Source organism: Delphinapterus leucas, unplaced genomic scaffold (assembly GCF_059928025.1).
Source record: "Delphinapterus leucas isolate spDelLeu-1000000601 "Yukka" unplaced genomic scaffold, BTC_Dleu_Yukka2 spDelLeu_asBTCV2_sq74, whole genome shotgun sequence".
Classification (NCBI taxonomy): Eukaryota; Metazoa; Chordata; class Mammalia; order Artiodactyla; family Monodontidae; genus Delphinapterus; species Delphinapterus leucas.
Genome location: NW_028322283.1, coordinates 170,673 through 188,019, shown reverse-complemented (window position 1 = coordinate 188,019; position 17,347 = coordinate 170,673). Strand labels below are relative to the sequence as shown.

Below are 17,347 nucleotides of genomic sequence, written 5' to 3'. Positions count from 1 at the left end.
GGGGGTGGGGCGGGGTGAGTTCCTTCTCGAAAACTCAGCCCTATTTATATATTCCTTATTTTTTCATGTAAAAAGAGAGACCTATATTATATTGCCTTTATCTATTTATTTATTTAATATACATGTATCTATTCTTTCTCGAATTCTTTTCCCATTTAGGTTGTTAGAGAATATTGAGCAGAGTTCCCTGTGCTATATACAGTAGGTCCTTGTTGGTTATCCATTTTAAATGTAGCAGGATTATACTAAGTGAAGTCAAGCCAGACAGACAAAAGACAAATATCATATGATATGGCTCTATGTGGAATCTAAAAAAAATGATAAAAATGAACTTATTTGCAAAACAGAAACAGACTCACAGACTTAGGGAAAGAACTTTTGGTTATGGCGGGGGGAGGGATAGATTGGGAGTTTGGGATTGACATGTACACACTAGATTGTCTTTTTTTTTTTTTTTTTAAACCCTCTCTCGTACACGAAAAAGCGAGCCACTGACTGTTCATTCCATTTCAGAGTGTCCACCATGAGAAGACAGTAGAGGTGATCTGAAAGGAGCAGACCTCCCATCATAGCCGAGGACCCCATGAGAGAGCTTGGAAAAGCCAGGGGGTGGTTAACTAGGGTGACCACAGCCGTGATAACTAATCACAGAACATGCGTGTCGTCAGACTTGACTTCCACCAGTGATGGCAGGACTCACGTCAGGATTCTTGCTTCCGTGTAGGTGTGAGACCAAGCCTGATCTAATTCTCTTTTCACTAACCTGGGCTTTCTTCTTAGCAGTTAGTTGGTGTGTGGCTGGGAATGGAAGAAGGGCTGTAGAAAACTGAGTGGTTGGCCAGTGTGGGGAGTAGGGAGAGGAAGAAAAGGAGGATGAGGGGGGAGCAAAGATACTTTCAAGGAGCAATCTTTTAAGTCTTCTTGGAAGAGGACGTTAACTATGGGAGATTAGAGTATATGCTGTGTTTTTGGCATATACCAGGAAGCAAGCACCTTTTAAGAGCTTGGCTTGAAGTTGGTAACTAGTAATGCAAACTATTGATTTTTAAATTTTTTTGGTTAAGTATTTGTTAATGAGAGAATTGATTTCTATAACTGAGAAAAGGGTTATAAGACATGGTGTGTGTCTCGCCCCTTCCCACAAATCATGGCTTCAGGGGCTGCTTTTCAGTACTCTGAACCTGAAGCTGGAAGGCATCTTGGTTTTCGAGTCTACATGAGAAATGTGACTTTGGCTCAATATACTTTTATTGAGGGCTTGGCACTGGGATAGGTGTACAAAGATGAATGAGATCAGACCCTTGCCCGTCGTTTGGTGATACAAGGTTAGTAATATAAATAATAGATAAGTTTTTATTGTGGCATAATATACATAACATACAATTTACCATTTGAACCATTTTAAAGTGTACAGTTCTGTGGCATTAAATTGTTGTGAATGTATTTACCATCATTCATTTCCAGAACTTTTCCGTCTTCTCCAACTTAAAACTCTGTATTTGTTAAACAACGACTCCTCATTTCCCTCTCCCCGCAGCCCCTGGAAACCACCATTCTACTTTCTGTGAATTTGATTATTCTAGGTACCTCATAAGCAAATCATACAGTATTTATCCTTTTGTGATTGGCTTATTTCATTTGGCTTAATTCTTCCAGGAATTAAGTTTCATCCATGTTGTAGCGTGTGTCAGAATTTGCTTCCTTTTTAAGGGTGAATAGATATTCCATTGTATGGTTATATACCACATTTTGTTTATGCATTCATACATCAATAGACACTTGGGTTGCTTCCATCTTTGGCTATTGTGAATAATGCTGCTTTGAACATGGGTGTACAAATATCTGTTCCTTGCTTTTAGTTCTTTTGGGTATGTATCTAGAACTGGAATTGCTGGAGCTTATGGTAATTCTATCTTTAGTGTTTTGAGGAATCACTGTAGTGTCTTCCACAGTGGTTGCACCATTTTACAGTCCCACCAGCAGTGCACAGGGTTCCAGTTTCTCTACATCCTTGCCATCACTTGTTATTTTCTTCTGCTAATAGCCATCCTAATGGATGTGAAGAGGAATCTCACTGTGGTATTGGTTTTCGTTTCCCTGATGATTAGTGATGTTGAACATCTTTTCATGTGCTTATCGGCCACTCATATATTCTTAGGAGAAGTGTCTGTTCAAGTCTTGATCAGTTTTTAATCCGTTTTTTTTTTTGTTGTTGTTGTAAGAGTTCTTTGTGTATTCTGGGTACCAATCCCTTATCAGATATGTGATTTGCAAATATTTTCTCCCATTCCTTAGGTTGCTTTTTTACTCTGTTGATAGTGTCCTTTGATGGTCAAAAGGTTTTACTTTTGATGAAGTCCATCTTATTTTTTTCTCTTGTTGCCTGTGCCTTTGGTTTCATATCCAAACAAAAAATCATTGTCAAATCCAACATCATGATGCTTTCCTCCTGTGTTTTCTTCTAAGAGTATTGTGGTTTCAAATCTTGCGTTTAGGCCTTTGGTCCATTTAGAGTTAATTTTTGTATATTGTGTAAGGTACGGTTCCAGTTCTTTTTTCCCTTCCCTCCCTCCTTCCCTCACTCTTCCTTCCTTCCTTCCTTCCCTCCCTCCCTCCCTCTTCCTCCCTCCCTCCCTCCCTCACTCTTCCTCCCTCCCTCCCTCCCTTCCTTCCTTCCTTCCTTCCTTCCTTCCTCCCTCCCTCCCTCCCTCTTCCTTCCTTCCTGCCTCCCTCCCTTCCTTCCTGTGGATATTCAGTTTTCCTAATACAATATGTTGAAAGACAACTTGAATATATGAAAGAAGATGCTTAGCTGCAAGCAACTCACAGGAGTTATTGAGCCACAGTCTCTGGCAAGAGGGTTCTGTTTGAATGATATAGGAGGAAGAGATTCAAGCCTCTCACTGCATTATGGAGAGACAGCACACTGCAGGAAGCTTCCCTGTGGGTACTTCCTGTGCAACACAAGTCTGGGAATTCCCACAACACAGGTCTGGGAATTCCCACAACACACGTCTGGGAATCTGCAGGAGCCATTTCAAGTGAGAAGGGGGGAAAGAGAAGGACATTATCAAGGTAAGATGAGAAACACATGGTATATAATGTGCTTCTTAATCTGTTATCTTTAGTTATATGTGTATTCTTTATAGGAGGCTTGTTTGGACTAGAATTCCTCGTTAGTCTTTAGTTTGTGGGGGTTTTTCAGTGGGGATGTGTGCGCTTACTTTAGCTATTTGTCACGGTAGAGAAGAAACGGGGTTTCGTGTTGGTGGGAAGATATTACCTTGTTTGAAAGAAAGATAACTTTGCACATGGCCTTCATCTGTGATGGACTCTAAACCTGCTGCAGATTTCTCCCCTAAAAGTGGTGCCACAACACAAGCCTGATCTCAACTTGTGTGCAGCTGTGGACCAGAGGGTTGAAAGCAGATCCTGTGTCTCTTTCCGGATGAATTCCAGGGGGACACAGCTGCAGGTTTTTCTGTAACTCTTTGCATGTGCACAGGAAGTTCCTTACAACCCACTCCTTTAGATCTCATTTCCTTTCAGTTTTTTGCCCTCAGTGCTCCCTGGGTGTCTGGCCTGTAGGTTCAGGGTTCAGATAGCCTCTGGATTGGGGCCCTCTTGTGGTCCTCCTTTGATCTGGTTGGGATCTTGGGAGTTGAAGGCCAAGAAAGGGTCCCTAAGAAGAAGAAAACTTGGGGGAGTTGATTATAAATTTCTGCATGAGGAGGTCTTTTTAAAATATAACATGATAAAAGCATTACGAAGTTAATCAATTTAACTACACAAATAAAATTTTTCTTGAGGAAACATCCCTTTTTTAAGGGTAAAAGACAGTTCACTGGAAAGGATATTTGTAATACAAATGAGAAATGCTCAGTTTTCTTAATGGATATCAAGAGCTTTTCAATAAAGAAAAGATCAGTAACTCAACAGAGAAGTGAGGATAGGATATCAACAGACTGGTTTCAGAAAAAGAAAAACAAAGGCTTTTAGGCATATAAAAGATGTTTAGCCTCACTTAAAATAGAAACGTAAATTAAATAGGTAGATAGCATTAAGTTAGATACTAAGAGTATGAGGAAATCGATGTATGTAAATCACTGATGCTGGGGGATATCTGGGCTTATGTATGGAAATTGTAAAAAATAGAGATTCTTTGCCCTAGCAGATCTACTACTAGAAATATATCTGACAGGTGTATACATTTGCCCATACATGATGCTTGTTTTAGAAAAAGTTGGGCACGATTAAAATGTTTATCAGTGGAAGACTAGCTGTGGTTCCATTCATACAATGGAATGTATGCACTTGTAAAGGAAGAGGTCTTAAATGCGCTGATGAGAAAATCTTCAAAATATATGAGTGAATGAAGGTACAGCATTGTGTTAGTGTTTGTTTGAAAAGTTTGTACATGCTTCTGTTTTTTATATGCAGTGACTGCCTCTCAAATGATGTACGTGAAAACCGAAAACAGCACCTGCAAGAAAGTCAGAAAGGTGGTTGGGATGTAGGGTGGGAAGAAGGCAGACTTCACACTTTGTGCTGTTTCATACCTTTTAGATTTTGTACCATGTTTCAGATATTGCCTCTTAAAAAGCGTAATAGAGATAAGTAAGTAGAAAAACCAAGATAAAAACTAAAAAAACACCCAAAAAATCCCCCAAAACCCAACAACAACCTAGAATTTCAGCTCAGGTTTTAGATCACCAAGGTTTAACAATGAAGCGGGGACAAATGACAGAATTCTGAGCTAGAGAGAGAACGTAGTCCTGTACGGTTTCGTAGATGTGAAGAAAATAAAACGAATGGGCATGAATCAGGATGAAGTCTTCAACTGAGTTACAAAATAATGTTTCCAGGAAATATTTGTATAAATGAAAATTTAAGGGGTTTTAGAGACAAAAATAATTTTTATTGAGCATGTATTTTGTGTTAGCCACTGTCTTATATATATTGACCTGTTAACACTTAGAGCCCATTTGTGGAATGGCTGTCATTCCTACCATTTGCAACAAGGACAGTTAATGGTCTGAGAGGTTGAGTTGTCTGATAACTGGTGTGGGTGTGGTAAAGTCAGGAATCAAGCCAGGTCCCGTGTGCCCAGCCTGATTCAAAAGGACCCATTTTTCACCTTTTAGACTTTGTGGTAAGTGGGTAGTTTTGTCCATCTCGGCCTCTTTTTTTTTTTAATCTATCTTGCTCAGAAGCTTAGGGCATTTCTATCACGATACAAAATGGCACTTTTTACACATCTGCAGCCTAATAATTGGTACTCATTTTGAAGACCCTGAAGCACATTGCTGGATCTAAAAGCAACTCCTTAGTTACCAAGGAAACAGTAGATTTAGCCTAGTGCTCAGTCTAGTTTCTTTTAAGTGTAGTTGAGATCTTTAAAAATTGGTTGAGTCTGTTTAGCTTGTATGATAATTATTAACCAGGATATTTGATGAAGTAGACACTCCTATATGCCAGCTAGTAATAGTCTACACTTAGAGCAAACGGAAAACATCAGAAAAATTCTGCAGGAAAAGATTATAGAATGAAATGATACATACCCTATGGCATATATCCTCTGGAAGAAGAAAAAAAAATTGTGTCCAAGAGTAGACATTAATAGAAGTTGAAGGACGTGCTCATATTCTCTGTGATTTAAAAAAAGAGAGAAATTGAACACAGCCATTGAAAAATGACAGGTGTATTAGCTTTCTAGGGCTGCAGTAACAAATTATCACAAACTTGGTGGCTTAAAACAACAGAAATGTATCCTCTTACATTTCTGGAGGCAAGAAGTCCAAACTGTAGATGTTCGGCGGCATTGGTTTCTTCCGAAGGCTCTGAAGGAGAATCTGTTCTGTGCTCCTCTCCTAGCTTCTGGTGAAGTTCCTTGGCTTATAGATACATCACTCCAATCTCTGCCTTCATCTTCACGTGGTGTTCCCTCATGTCTCTGTGTTTCCTCCTTTTCTGTTTCCTACAAGGACACTTGTCATTGGGTTTAGGGCCCATCCATTGTAAGGATGGTCTCATCTCGAGATCCTCAACCTTAGTTACATTTGCAAAGACCTTTATGCCAAATAAGGTCACATTCTGAGGTTCCAGAGTTTAGGACATGGTCACATCTTTCTGGGGGGCCACAATTCAACCCACGACAAGTTGAATCACAAAAGATGGATGTCATTGATCTTTTTTTCAGATAAACTTTTTTGGGAGATAATTGTAGATTCACATACAGTTGTAAGAAATAAAGCAGAGAGATCCCATGTACCCTTTACTCAGTTTCCCCAGTGGTAATATCTTACAGGGCACTGGCCTCAATAAAGTGAAGATATAGAACATTTCATCACCACAGGATCCCTCCTTCATGTTGCTCTTTATTAGCCACCCCTGCCTTCTTCCACCACTGCGATCCCCCATCGTCCCTCATCTCTGTCAACCAGTAACCTCTTCTGCATTTCCATCATTTTGTCATTGCTAGGTTACATAAATGGAATCATACATTACCCCCCCCCCCCGCGCCTTTAGCATAACTCTCTGGAGATTCCTGCAGGTAGGTTAGGAGTTTTCATTCGTTTTCATTGCTTACTGGTGCTCCATGGTATGTGTCACCAGTTTGTTTAAGCATTCACCCACTGGAGAACTTCTGGGTGATTTCCAGTTTTTGCCTATTATGACTAAAGCTTCTGTGAACATATGGGTACAAGCCTCTGAGTGAACATGTTTTCATTTCTCTGGGCTATATAAATGCCCAGGAAGGAGTACAATTGCAGGATCATATCGTAGTTGCGTGTTTAGTTTTGAAAGTGCCGAATTGTTTTCCTGAGGATGTGAGCCATTTACATGTCTCCCAGCAGTGTATGAGTGATAGCTTTCCTTCCCATCACCAACATTTGGTGTGGTCACTATTTTTTATTTTAGCTGTGCTGTAGGTATGTAGTGAAATGTCATCCTGGTTTAAGTTTACATTTCCCTAACGGCTAAATGATATTGATCATCTTTTCATGTGCGTATTTGCCATCTCTATACCCTCTTGGGTGAAATGCTCCTTCACGTCTTTTGCCTATGTTCTAGTAGGAGTGTTTGTATTTTACTGTTGAATTTTGAGAATTTTTTATATAAGATACTTCGTTTGACATGTGCTTTGTGAGTATTTTCTCCCAGTCTGTAGCTTGTCTTTTCATCCTCTTAAGAGAGGTTTCACAGAGCAAGGTTTACTTTTGACAAAATTCAGTTCATCAGCTTTCCCTTTTATGGGTCATGCTTATGGTGTCAAGTCTAAGAAACCTTTGCCAAGCACTAGATCCTGAAGACTTTCTTTTCTTTTTGGCCGTGCCACCTGGCTTGCAGGATCTTAGTGCCCCCACCAGAGATTGAACCCGGGCCCTGGCAGTGAAAGCACCAAGTCTTAACCACTGTACCATCAGGGAATTACCCCTAATAAGTTTTCTGTTTTATGTAAGCCCGTTATCCATTCTGAGTTAATTTGTATATGAGGTATGAGGTTTAGGTCAAGGTTCATTTTTTTTGCCAATGAATGTCCAGTTGGTCCAGCACCGTTTCTGGAAAAGACTGTCCTTCCTCTGTCTTATAATAAGGTGGACTTATTTGTGTGAGTCTAAAACAAAAGTTAGGCCTGTGTCTACTGATAGTTGCTTCAGTTTCACAAATTAATAAAAGAAAATCATTCTCTGCAAAGGATACGTGCTTTAGTGCCTCTTATCTGCCAACAGTAGATTAGCCCTGATGATTTGTATTGTGGTAAACTCACCATACTTTATAGAGTAACATGGTGTGTAGCTTTGGGAATTCTTTTATTTATTTATTTTTGGATTCCAGAGGAGTTTGGGGGGCCAAGGAGGTAGTTGATGAATGATGAATCCATCAAAATCTGGAAGGGATAACTTGAGGCAGTTGAATCTCTTAATAGAGGATTTGAACCCCTTTCTTCAGATGCTATGAGGAATAAATGGGAAGTTGGGTTTTCAAGGACAGTGAAAGAGACTTTCCAAAAGGATGGGGAAGTGGGTGCGTGGCACACGCTTTCGGTTTCCTCTCCCTGCTGTGCTGCAGTGAGACGCAGGTGCTAGAGGAACCCTACAGAGAAAATTAAAAAAAAAAAAATCTTTTGACCGCCAGATAGTCTAACTTCTGGTTTTCCACAATTTGGATGAGGATTACTGGAAAGGAAGTGTTAACTCAAATATGCTTTGTACAACAAAGCAGTCTTGTGCTGTTAAGTCCACGTTAAACGTTTACCCATGTGTGGCCTTCAATTTGCAAAGATTCAGCCAAGGATCCAACTGCACATTGTGCCCGCCTTTGTATCCATTCATTTTTTAAAAACAGGGGGGAGTCAGCTTTCCTTTTTGTGCCTCTCTCCAGAGGGACTTCAAGTCCTGGGCCATAATTTCTGTAATAGGCATATTATCCTTGCTTCGTAAGCCAAACTGTACGAAGTGGGTGGGTTTTGCCACCCCTTGTGCAAAGACGTGCTCATCTTTTCCTCGGAGAGGGGGCTCGGTTGGCTGAGCCTTACCATCTCAGCTTGCCTCCTGCCCCTCAAGTAAAAGGGGAAGGAAAGAGATCCAGCCTCACTTGCACCCATGAGGCAGTGAGAATTGACCCTCCGGCATGCCTCCTCTTGCTTCTGCCTTTTGCAGTGGGCTTCATAAGGAGCAAATTCCTCAAAGCTAGCAATAAGCCTAGATGCATTCCATTTTTTTAGGAGTGAGGAGAGTGGTGGGTGGTGCCTTTTGTGTTTGTCCTGTGGGGAGTACAAAGAAGTGTCCACAGATTCCATATTCAGGCTCAGAATGAGCAAGAGGGGGCTGAAATCAATCACTGTTTTTATACTGAATAATTGTAACCCGGTGGTGAGGCCCGCATCACCCCTTGAGCACAAGCACAGTCCTGTCTTGCTTGATGTTTTGCCTGAGTTTGGTGGTAGGTGTTAACCAGGCTGTGGCTGAGACTGGAACTCTGCTTCACATAAGGAGCATGGGTACCCACTCCCCCGTTTTTTAACTGAAGTATAGTTATTTTACAGTGTTGTGTTAGTTTCAAGTATACAGCAAAGTAGGGGTTCAGAAGTGACTTGTGTTGCTCTTTTCCTAGTAAAATATTTCTCAGGAAAACTAACTTCTAAGGAAGTCCAGCAAGCCTGTGCTTTGGAGCCCAAGGGGAGGAAATTACAGAGCTGTGCTGAGAGTGTTCTGTTCCTGGCAGCTCCTGTATTATTTGTTGTGGACACTGCACCTGTGTTGTAGGGTCACTGTGGCTCTCGGGAAGAGAATAGGTTTCTGTCCCCTTCTGATGCAGTGGCAAGGCAGGCAGTGTGTGTGGTTGTTAAGAGCCGGCGTCCTGAAGCCAGCCTGCCTGGTTGTGAAGACCGGCGCAGCTGCTCTCTCGCTGTGTGATCTTGGGCCAAGTCACTTAATCTACCTCTGTACCTCCATTTCCTGTATGTAAGATGGGCACAGTAAGACCACGCACCTCACACACAGAGTTGATTTGAGGATTAAATAACATAGTAAATGTGAAGTCCTTAGAACAGTTCCTGGCGTCTGTGTGTTAGCTATTGTTCATCATCCCTCAGTTGATTCTAAACAAGTTTAATTTCATGAGTGAGTGTTCTTTGAGGGGGTTTCTCTGCAGGGGCTCATGACTCCAAAGAGAACAGAGCCAACTAGGTAATTTTACAAACCCAGAAGTGAATTATTTTAAATGTCTTTGTTAGGAATAGAGCTTAGATGGACAATTCACTGAAAAGTCCTGGGAAATATGTTTATGTTGGTGACTGTTGATCAACTAGAATTTTTCTCAGCTGCAGGCTAATACCTGGGATTTTCTAGGCTGGACTACCTTTGCAGTACCAACACGGATCAGGAATTAAAACTGTGCTCTGTGATGAACTAGATGGGTGGGATGTGGCGGGGGAAGGAGGTCCAAGAGGGAGAGGATATATGTATACATATAGCTGATTCATTTCGTTGTACCGCAGAAACTAATACAACATCGTAAAGCAATTATACTCCAACTTAAACACACACACACACACACACACAACTGAGAGCTTCCATTGTGGGGCGTTTTCATCTAGTGCTGTTTATAGTCTGGTTTCCCCCTCCCAGCTTCAGCTTCCTCTATGGAGTGCTTGGCTTGCAGCACAAGTAATGTGCTAAAAGATGGGGAGGATGTTTAACTCCACTCTGACACATCAAGGTAAATACAGAGAGAGAGGCTGGCAGGTGGCACAGAGGTACCCAGGGGTCTGGGGACATTGGTCCAGGCAAAATGTTCCTCACCTCACCTTTTAAAACTCAAAGAAATTGCTTGGCTGAGGGGATGCTTGTGGTGCCTGTGATGAATAAGGCAGCCTCTTGGCCCAGGACAGGAGAATTATTGCAGCTTTCAAGAGGACATTTACACTAAGGTATACTGGGTATGTGGGTGTTGACGTTAGGATTATTTAAGTTGAAAGAGACAGAAGACTTCAAACAACAGGGTTTAAACAAGATAATTTACCTCATTCCTATCTTAGTTCTATGATCCTTTGAGTTTGTGGCTCCTTTATTAGGGGCTTCACTACCCTTAGTTAGCACGATATCAATCCTACAGTGTGGCTGCCTGAGCTCCAGCCATCAAGTTTTCATTCCAGCCAACAGAAAGGAGAGAGTCAAAAGGGGACCCTTATCCTTTTAGGAGATTCTAGAAGCTTCCATTTCACAATTGGTCTAATTGGTCAGAACTTGGTACAATCACAAGCTGTAAGGGAGGCTGGGAAACGTAGTCATGTGCGCAGCTAAAACTCGGGGGCTGAGATTTGGGTACACAACTAGTTGTCTCTACCTGAGTATGTGATATGCTTTAGGATGGAATCAAGGCTGATGCTGAGGACGAGTAGGGCAAAGTATATTTTTGAAATTCCAGGTCTGAAGAAAAAAGAAAACTGTTGGGCCATCAATTCAGACATTTCCTGTGGTCATCCATTTAACCACATCTGAGTGAGCCCCCCAGGTGCCAAGGTCTGCCACGCCCTGGGAATAAAAGCTGAGCTGAGTCATAACTGGTTCCTGTGTTCCAGGAACTCTTAGTTATTGTAAGGTAGCTATGCTCACCAACGCCTGTTAGTGATTGGATTGATCTGTGGCTACCTCTTGATGTCTAAGACCCTGTTTGTCACATAACAACTTAGTGAGTTTCTGACTTAGATCTTATTTATTTGTGTGTGTGTGTGTATGTGGTGGTGGTATTGTAGCTGTAGCTAGGAGGACCCGTTTAGCAGTGTATGGGTTCTGGGGTCACCTGCGGACCCAAGGCTGGTCGGCCTTACAGATATTCCCGGGGAAGCATTAAGTGACACCTCCCTGTTGCTTCCATATAGTTGGCTTAACCAGGAATTGAGTCAGCAGATTTGAGCTCTCTTCCGTCTCAGGGCAAATTACTGGGGCTTTGCTTTTCTCATACTTGTAAATTAGAGTTTCTGAGCTGCACGGGGAGCAACCCCAGCCCCCAAAGGTGTGATGTAATGTCTGGGGGCCGTGCTGAGCACCATATAAGGTAGTGGTGTGTTTCTTTTTTCTTTCTCTCTTCTTTTTTTTAAATTAATTAATTTATCTTGGGCTGTGTTGGGTCTTCGTTGCAGTGTGCAGACTTCTCATTGCGGTGGCTTCTCTCGTTACAGAGCACGGGCTCTAGGCGCGCAGGCTTCAGTAGTTGTGGCTCGTGGGCTCTAGAGCGCAGGCTCAGTAGTTATGGCGCACGGGCTTAGTTGCTCCGCGGCATGTGGGATCTTCCTGGACCCCAGGGCTTGAACCCATGTCCCCTGCATTGGCAGGTGGATTCTTAACCACTGCGCCACCAGGGAAGTTCCAGTGGTGTGTTTCTTACTTGATGATAGTGACAGGGAAAGCTACTTTTAAGAGTTATCGAGGTGACTTGTACACAGTCCCAGAGTGACGGAGTTAGATGGGGTCTTCCTGCCTGAGGAGGCTAAGCGTCTGGCCTTCTTGCATTCTTAGCTGCTGTGTGGTGCCTTCAGGGCAGGTGTTAACTGATGCCCACAACCCATTCTGAAGGGTGGGGAGGGAGTGATGAGTCAGGTGCCTCACCTGGAGCTGGCTGACTATTTTAAGCTGCGGGCTGTGTGGTTGCTAGGTTTTCCTCCATCTCAGCAGCGCTCCCTCTGATCATGAAGCAGCTCACTCTGAGCAGGACAGACAGCTTGATGCGATTCTTGCATGTTGGGCAGCATAGCCCTCAGCCTGTACTCTTCTGTAAGGTTGGGCATGAGAGATGCCAACCCCGTCCCCTGGGGACACACCCAGCCTGAAGCCCTCTGTAGGGCTGAGCTATATCGCTCTGAGCTGACCAGCTTGGGCTCCATCCAGGTTATGTGTTGGGGTGGTTGGTGGTTCACCCAACAAAGAGGCCACCAGAGCTCATGTGCTCTGTTTGTTTCGTTTGTTTTCCTCATTTGGCAATATCGGGATTGGACAAGAGGATCTTAAGGAAGATCTTGGAAGACACACACACACACTAGAAGTGGCACACTAAGATGGTGTCTAGGCTGTCTGAGCCACCTCCTATGTGAGAATCAATTTAGAGAATTGCTGTACTTCCTAAAGCAATGGGAAGTGTCCCCGAGAAGGGAGTCCGCCATATTGGTGGTCCGCCATCTGGTGGACTGGCCTAATGATGAAGTCCAGTGTTGGCATGTTCTCGGAATTACAATGTGGGAAGGAATCTTAAAGTCATTGTGAGTTGTTCTCCATCACTGTAGTTGTTTGTGAGATTTAGTCCTACAGATTTTTCTTCAGAGAATTTTCTGGGCCCTCCAAATTTCTGGCTCCGAACAGCTGGATTTGTTGAGCATAATCCAAATTTAGGTTCCAAATACCTTGAGTGTGTGTGTGTGTGTGTGTGTACTTTTAGCTTCTTTTTGATATACAAATCACTTGCCTGCCTTGAGTCACATGAAATTCTATGAAAGTTGACTTTAATGATACAGTGGGACAAAACAGTATTACGTTTCTAACCAGTTCCCTCCCTGCTGTCTGGAAGTGGAGTAAATTTATAGAGAGTAGTGGGGATGATGCCAAAGCTGCTTCAGTTTGGAATAGTGAAAAGAATTGTGCCTTTGCAGTTAGAAGATCTGTGGCTTGAGATTCGGCTCCATGACCTTGAGCAAGCCATTCAGCTTGAATGAAATCTCTAAGCTTCAGTTTTCTCCTTAAGGAAAAAAAAAGATAAAATAGTATCTTGTTGTAAAAGAATTGAGATAATATCTTCAAAATGGCACAGGAGTGAAGAAATTGTAAATAACCTTCCCTGAGTCTTCTGTATGATTTTTTTTTTTTCCTTTTCTAAAGCTAACCTCATTGATCTTAACTTTGTATTCAGACAGCAACCCTAGCTGGCTTGTCGCTGTGTGTCCTGTCCCCCACCCCCTCTTCTTTTAAAATAGTGTAGTAGAAGTGGCAGGGACAGAAGACATTCTGGATACATCGCGCTACATGTGGAGATACCATGCAAAACTGAGTTTACCTCCAGCCCCACGGGTGGTACCAGTTTGCCTGGGAGGTGCAGCTGGAAGGAGGGTGGGCTCTGGGGTTGGACTCCTCGCGTTGGAATCCTGGCTCCACTGCCAGCCACTTCACTTGGGCAAGTCACTTCACCTCAGGCTTCACCGTAAGTAGAAGTGGGTATAATAATAATGGCCAGCATACAAGGTTGTAATAAGTAAATGGGATGATTTAAAAATGTTGAGCCCAGTATCAGCACATAGCAAGAAACTGCCCCTTAAATGTGGACTCTTCTTATGATAATAATTATTATTTTTAATTGTGGTAAAATATACATAACATAAAATTTACCATCTTAAACCATGTTTAAGTGTACGTTTCAGTAGTGTTAAGTATATTCACATTGTTGGACACCCAATCTCCAGAACTTTTTCATCATGTAACACTGAAACTATATCCGTAACACGGCTCCCCACTACCCTGCCTCCCCCAGCCCCTGGCAACCTCCATTCTACCTTCTGTTTCTATGAGTTTGACTACTCTACATACCTCCTGAGTGGGATCATATGGTACTTGTGGTTTTGTGACTATAATTATTTAATAAGTCTTAGCTCACCCCAGCAGTTGCGCTCTCTCCCATTTTTAGCATTCTACAAGCTCAGGATTGCCTGCCTTCTCCTCAAACCATAGTCATTAGTGACTTACTTCCTTTCTTGAGGGAACAAGACACCTTGCACCTCCATTTCATCCTTTTGAAAAGGGTAGGGTTAGAGAAAAGGGAAATTAAAGTGAAGGAGGGCCTTCAGTAAGGAAAAAACCATTCACTCATTGCAGACATCCTCTGTAGGACTTCTTCTTTCTGATTGTGTGAAGATTCAAACCTAAGCACCAGTAGAGGCAATGAACCCCTCCCCAAGTATATGTCGCCCTGATTTAACAGTTTTAACAAGTTCCAGAAAGAAGAAAATACTAGAAAAATCTAAATTAACCTAGAGGCAAGTGTTTCTTTGTTTGTTCATGCAGTGGTGTTTATCTCCTGAGTGATAAAAGGGTTTCTTCGGCTTGGAACTTCTGACTACCTTTTTTTTTTTGAAGCATAATTGACTTACAGTGTCGTGTTAGTTCCAGGTGTGCAGCAAAGTGATTCACTTATACATAAATCTATATCTATTTTTCAGATTCTTTTCCATTATAGGTATTACAAGGTATTGAATATATATAGTTGCTTGTGCTATACAGTAAATCCTTGTCATTTGTCTGTTTTATATGTAGTAGTGTATATATGTTAATCCCAAACTCCAAATTTATCCCACCCCCCACTTCTGACTACTTTTTTAAAAAAAATAAATTTATTTATTTTATTTATATTTATTTTGGGCTGCATTGGGTCTTTGTTGTTGCGCGTAGGCTTTCTCTAGTTGTGGCGAGTGGGAACTACTCTTCATTGCGCATGCGGGCTTCTCATTGTGGTGGCTTCTCTTGTTGCAGAGCATGGGCTTTAGGCACACGGGCTTCAGTAGTTGTGGCATGCGGGTCAGTAGTTGTGGCTTACAGGCTCTAGAGCGCAGGCTCTGTAGTTGTGGCTCACGGGCTTAGTCGCTCCACGGCATGTGGGATCTTCCCGGACCAGGGATCAAACCCGTGTCCCCTGCATTGGCAGGCGAATTCTTAACCACTGTGCCACCAGGGAAGTCCCTGACTACTTTTAAGTTGAAGAGGAAAGGAACCAGGATTGTATGACTGTAGCCAAGTCCTTTAATTTGGTGTCCACATCTGTGAAGGGTAACACTTGTGACTTCTGGGGGTAGCTGTAATGGAGCACTTGGCCTAGGGCCTGACACCTAACCAATAATCAGTTAAAATGTTAGCAGTTGGTGGTGGTGGTATGTTTGTGGAAAGAACGATCACCAGCTCAGTCCTTGAAAACATAGAGCTGAGACAAGCAGCTGTGGACCAACAAAACAGCCATCTTTACCCTCTTTTTTGTTTGTTTGCTTTGTTTTGGCCACGCCACGTGGCTTTCAGGATCGTAGTTCCCCAACAAGGGATCGAACCCAGGCCCCGGCAGTGAAAGCGCTGAGTCCTAACTACTGGACCACCAGGAAATTCCCCAGCCATCCTTACTCTTGTTAGAGAGTGTGATGAGCACTAACGTTCTAGAATTGTACCTATTGTATGTTCATTAACCAATTTTATTGGCCATTGGATAGGTTCTGTCCTAGGTTGTGCCTGGGTTAAGGGAAATGATGGTTTATCTGTGAAATTAAGTAGTGTAACTTCCTTATATACTTTTCTGGCAGTGGTGGGATTACTATTCTTCTTAAAAAAACACACATTTAATGTGTTTTAGCTACAAATAAAAAAATACCATTATTTGAATAACCTGATAGATTATATATATCTGGGTCCATGAATCCCTCTTTTCATTTTTGTTCTTTGGACTTCTGGAAGGAGTTCTATCTACTAGTGAAGGCTGCAGGTATAAAAGTTGCCCTCTCATAGCCTTGAGCTAGGAAGAGGAAATTATGGGCCTATACATGTTTAAAAACTTAAAGAGGTTTTGATTGCATAGAACCTTTGATTCTGTTGTAGCATTTTCATTTTTGAATGTAGTTTAAGTCATGTGCAAGCTTTATACCTTCCTGTGATTCTTTTTTTTTTCTTTCTTTTGGCACATCTGTAGTTCCAAAAATCCTAAGTAGTTTTAAATGCTTTTTTGTGTGTTAATATGCAAAAGTGTCATAAAAGTAAGATAATTTTCTAATAATTAACAGTTGAGTCAAAATATTTTTTCCCGGGCTTCCCTGGTGGGGCAGTGGTTGAGAGTCGGCCTGCCGATGCAGGGGACACGGGTTCGTGCCCCGGTCCGGGAAGATCCCACATGCCACGGAGCAGCATGCCCACGGGCCATGGCTGCTGAGCCTGTGCGTCCCGGAGCCTGTGCTCTGCAACGGGAGAGGCCACAACAGTGAGAGGCCCGCGTACCACAAAAAAAAAAAAAAAAAAAAAATTTCCCCCACAGATCCTTATAATATGGCAGTGTGTTTCACCACGTGTACAACAGGACATATTGTGCAAAATAGTTTTTTTCTTTAACAACTTTATTGGAGTATAATTCAAAATAGTTTTAGTTTGCACTGGCTAGTACAACAGGAATGACCAGTTTTCCTTATGCTTGGACAAATCAAATACATTCTTCATAAGAACTTTTAACAGTTTCCTGGGTTTTCCCTGTAAAATCAGTTGGTAAAATAAGTTCAATAGTAAGACTTATAAGGCTGAGCCCGAGATACCTCTAACTGCTCATTTTTTCATCGCTTGTAATTAGGTCAACCAGTTCCATAGGGGGCTTGAGTTACAGCTTCTAGAGGTTTTGTAATGTAGACATTCTTATTTTTCAATTAATCTTTGTATCAAATGAAAAAAAAAGAAAAGAGTTACTTGGTAAATACAATCTTTCACTATCTCATTCTTTGGAATGCACTTGGTTTTATACTTTTCCTTTTACAAAGAGCGTATGTTATTGGAGAGAAAAGGAGTCAGATATGTGTATTACTAGCAACACAATACAAAGCATGTAGGTTTGAGTTCATCTGGAACTGGCGTCCCTAGTCTTAGTTGGGATACCCCTAGGTTGTTTCAGGTATTGGTGATGTTTATGTCTCCAGCTCTAAAAGCGGGGGCACACATCTGTGACAAGGCTGTCTGGGGTACTATGAGGGCGATGATGTCCACGGCTCTGGACCAGAGCAAAAGAAACCAACAGAAGTAGGATGGAAGCCATGACCTTGGCCTTACTGCCAACCAGCCAAGCTCTCTGC

General features: G+C 42.2%; 1 protein-coding gene across 1 annotated transcript in view; it reads left to right on the top strand.

Annotated features, from left to right (window-relative positions):
- UCK2 (uridine-cytidine kinase 2) overlaps positions 1–17,347 on the top strand; it is an 84,334-nt gene that overhangs the window by 34,313 nt on the left and 32,674 nt on the right. The gene's annotated exons all lie outside the window — the stretch shown is intronic.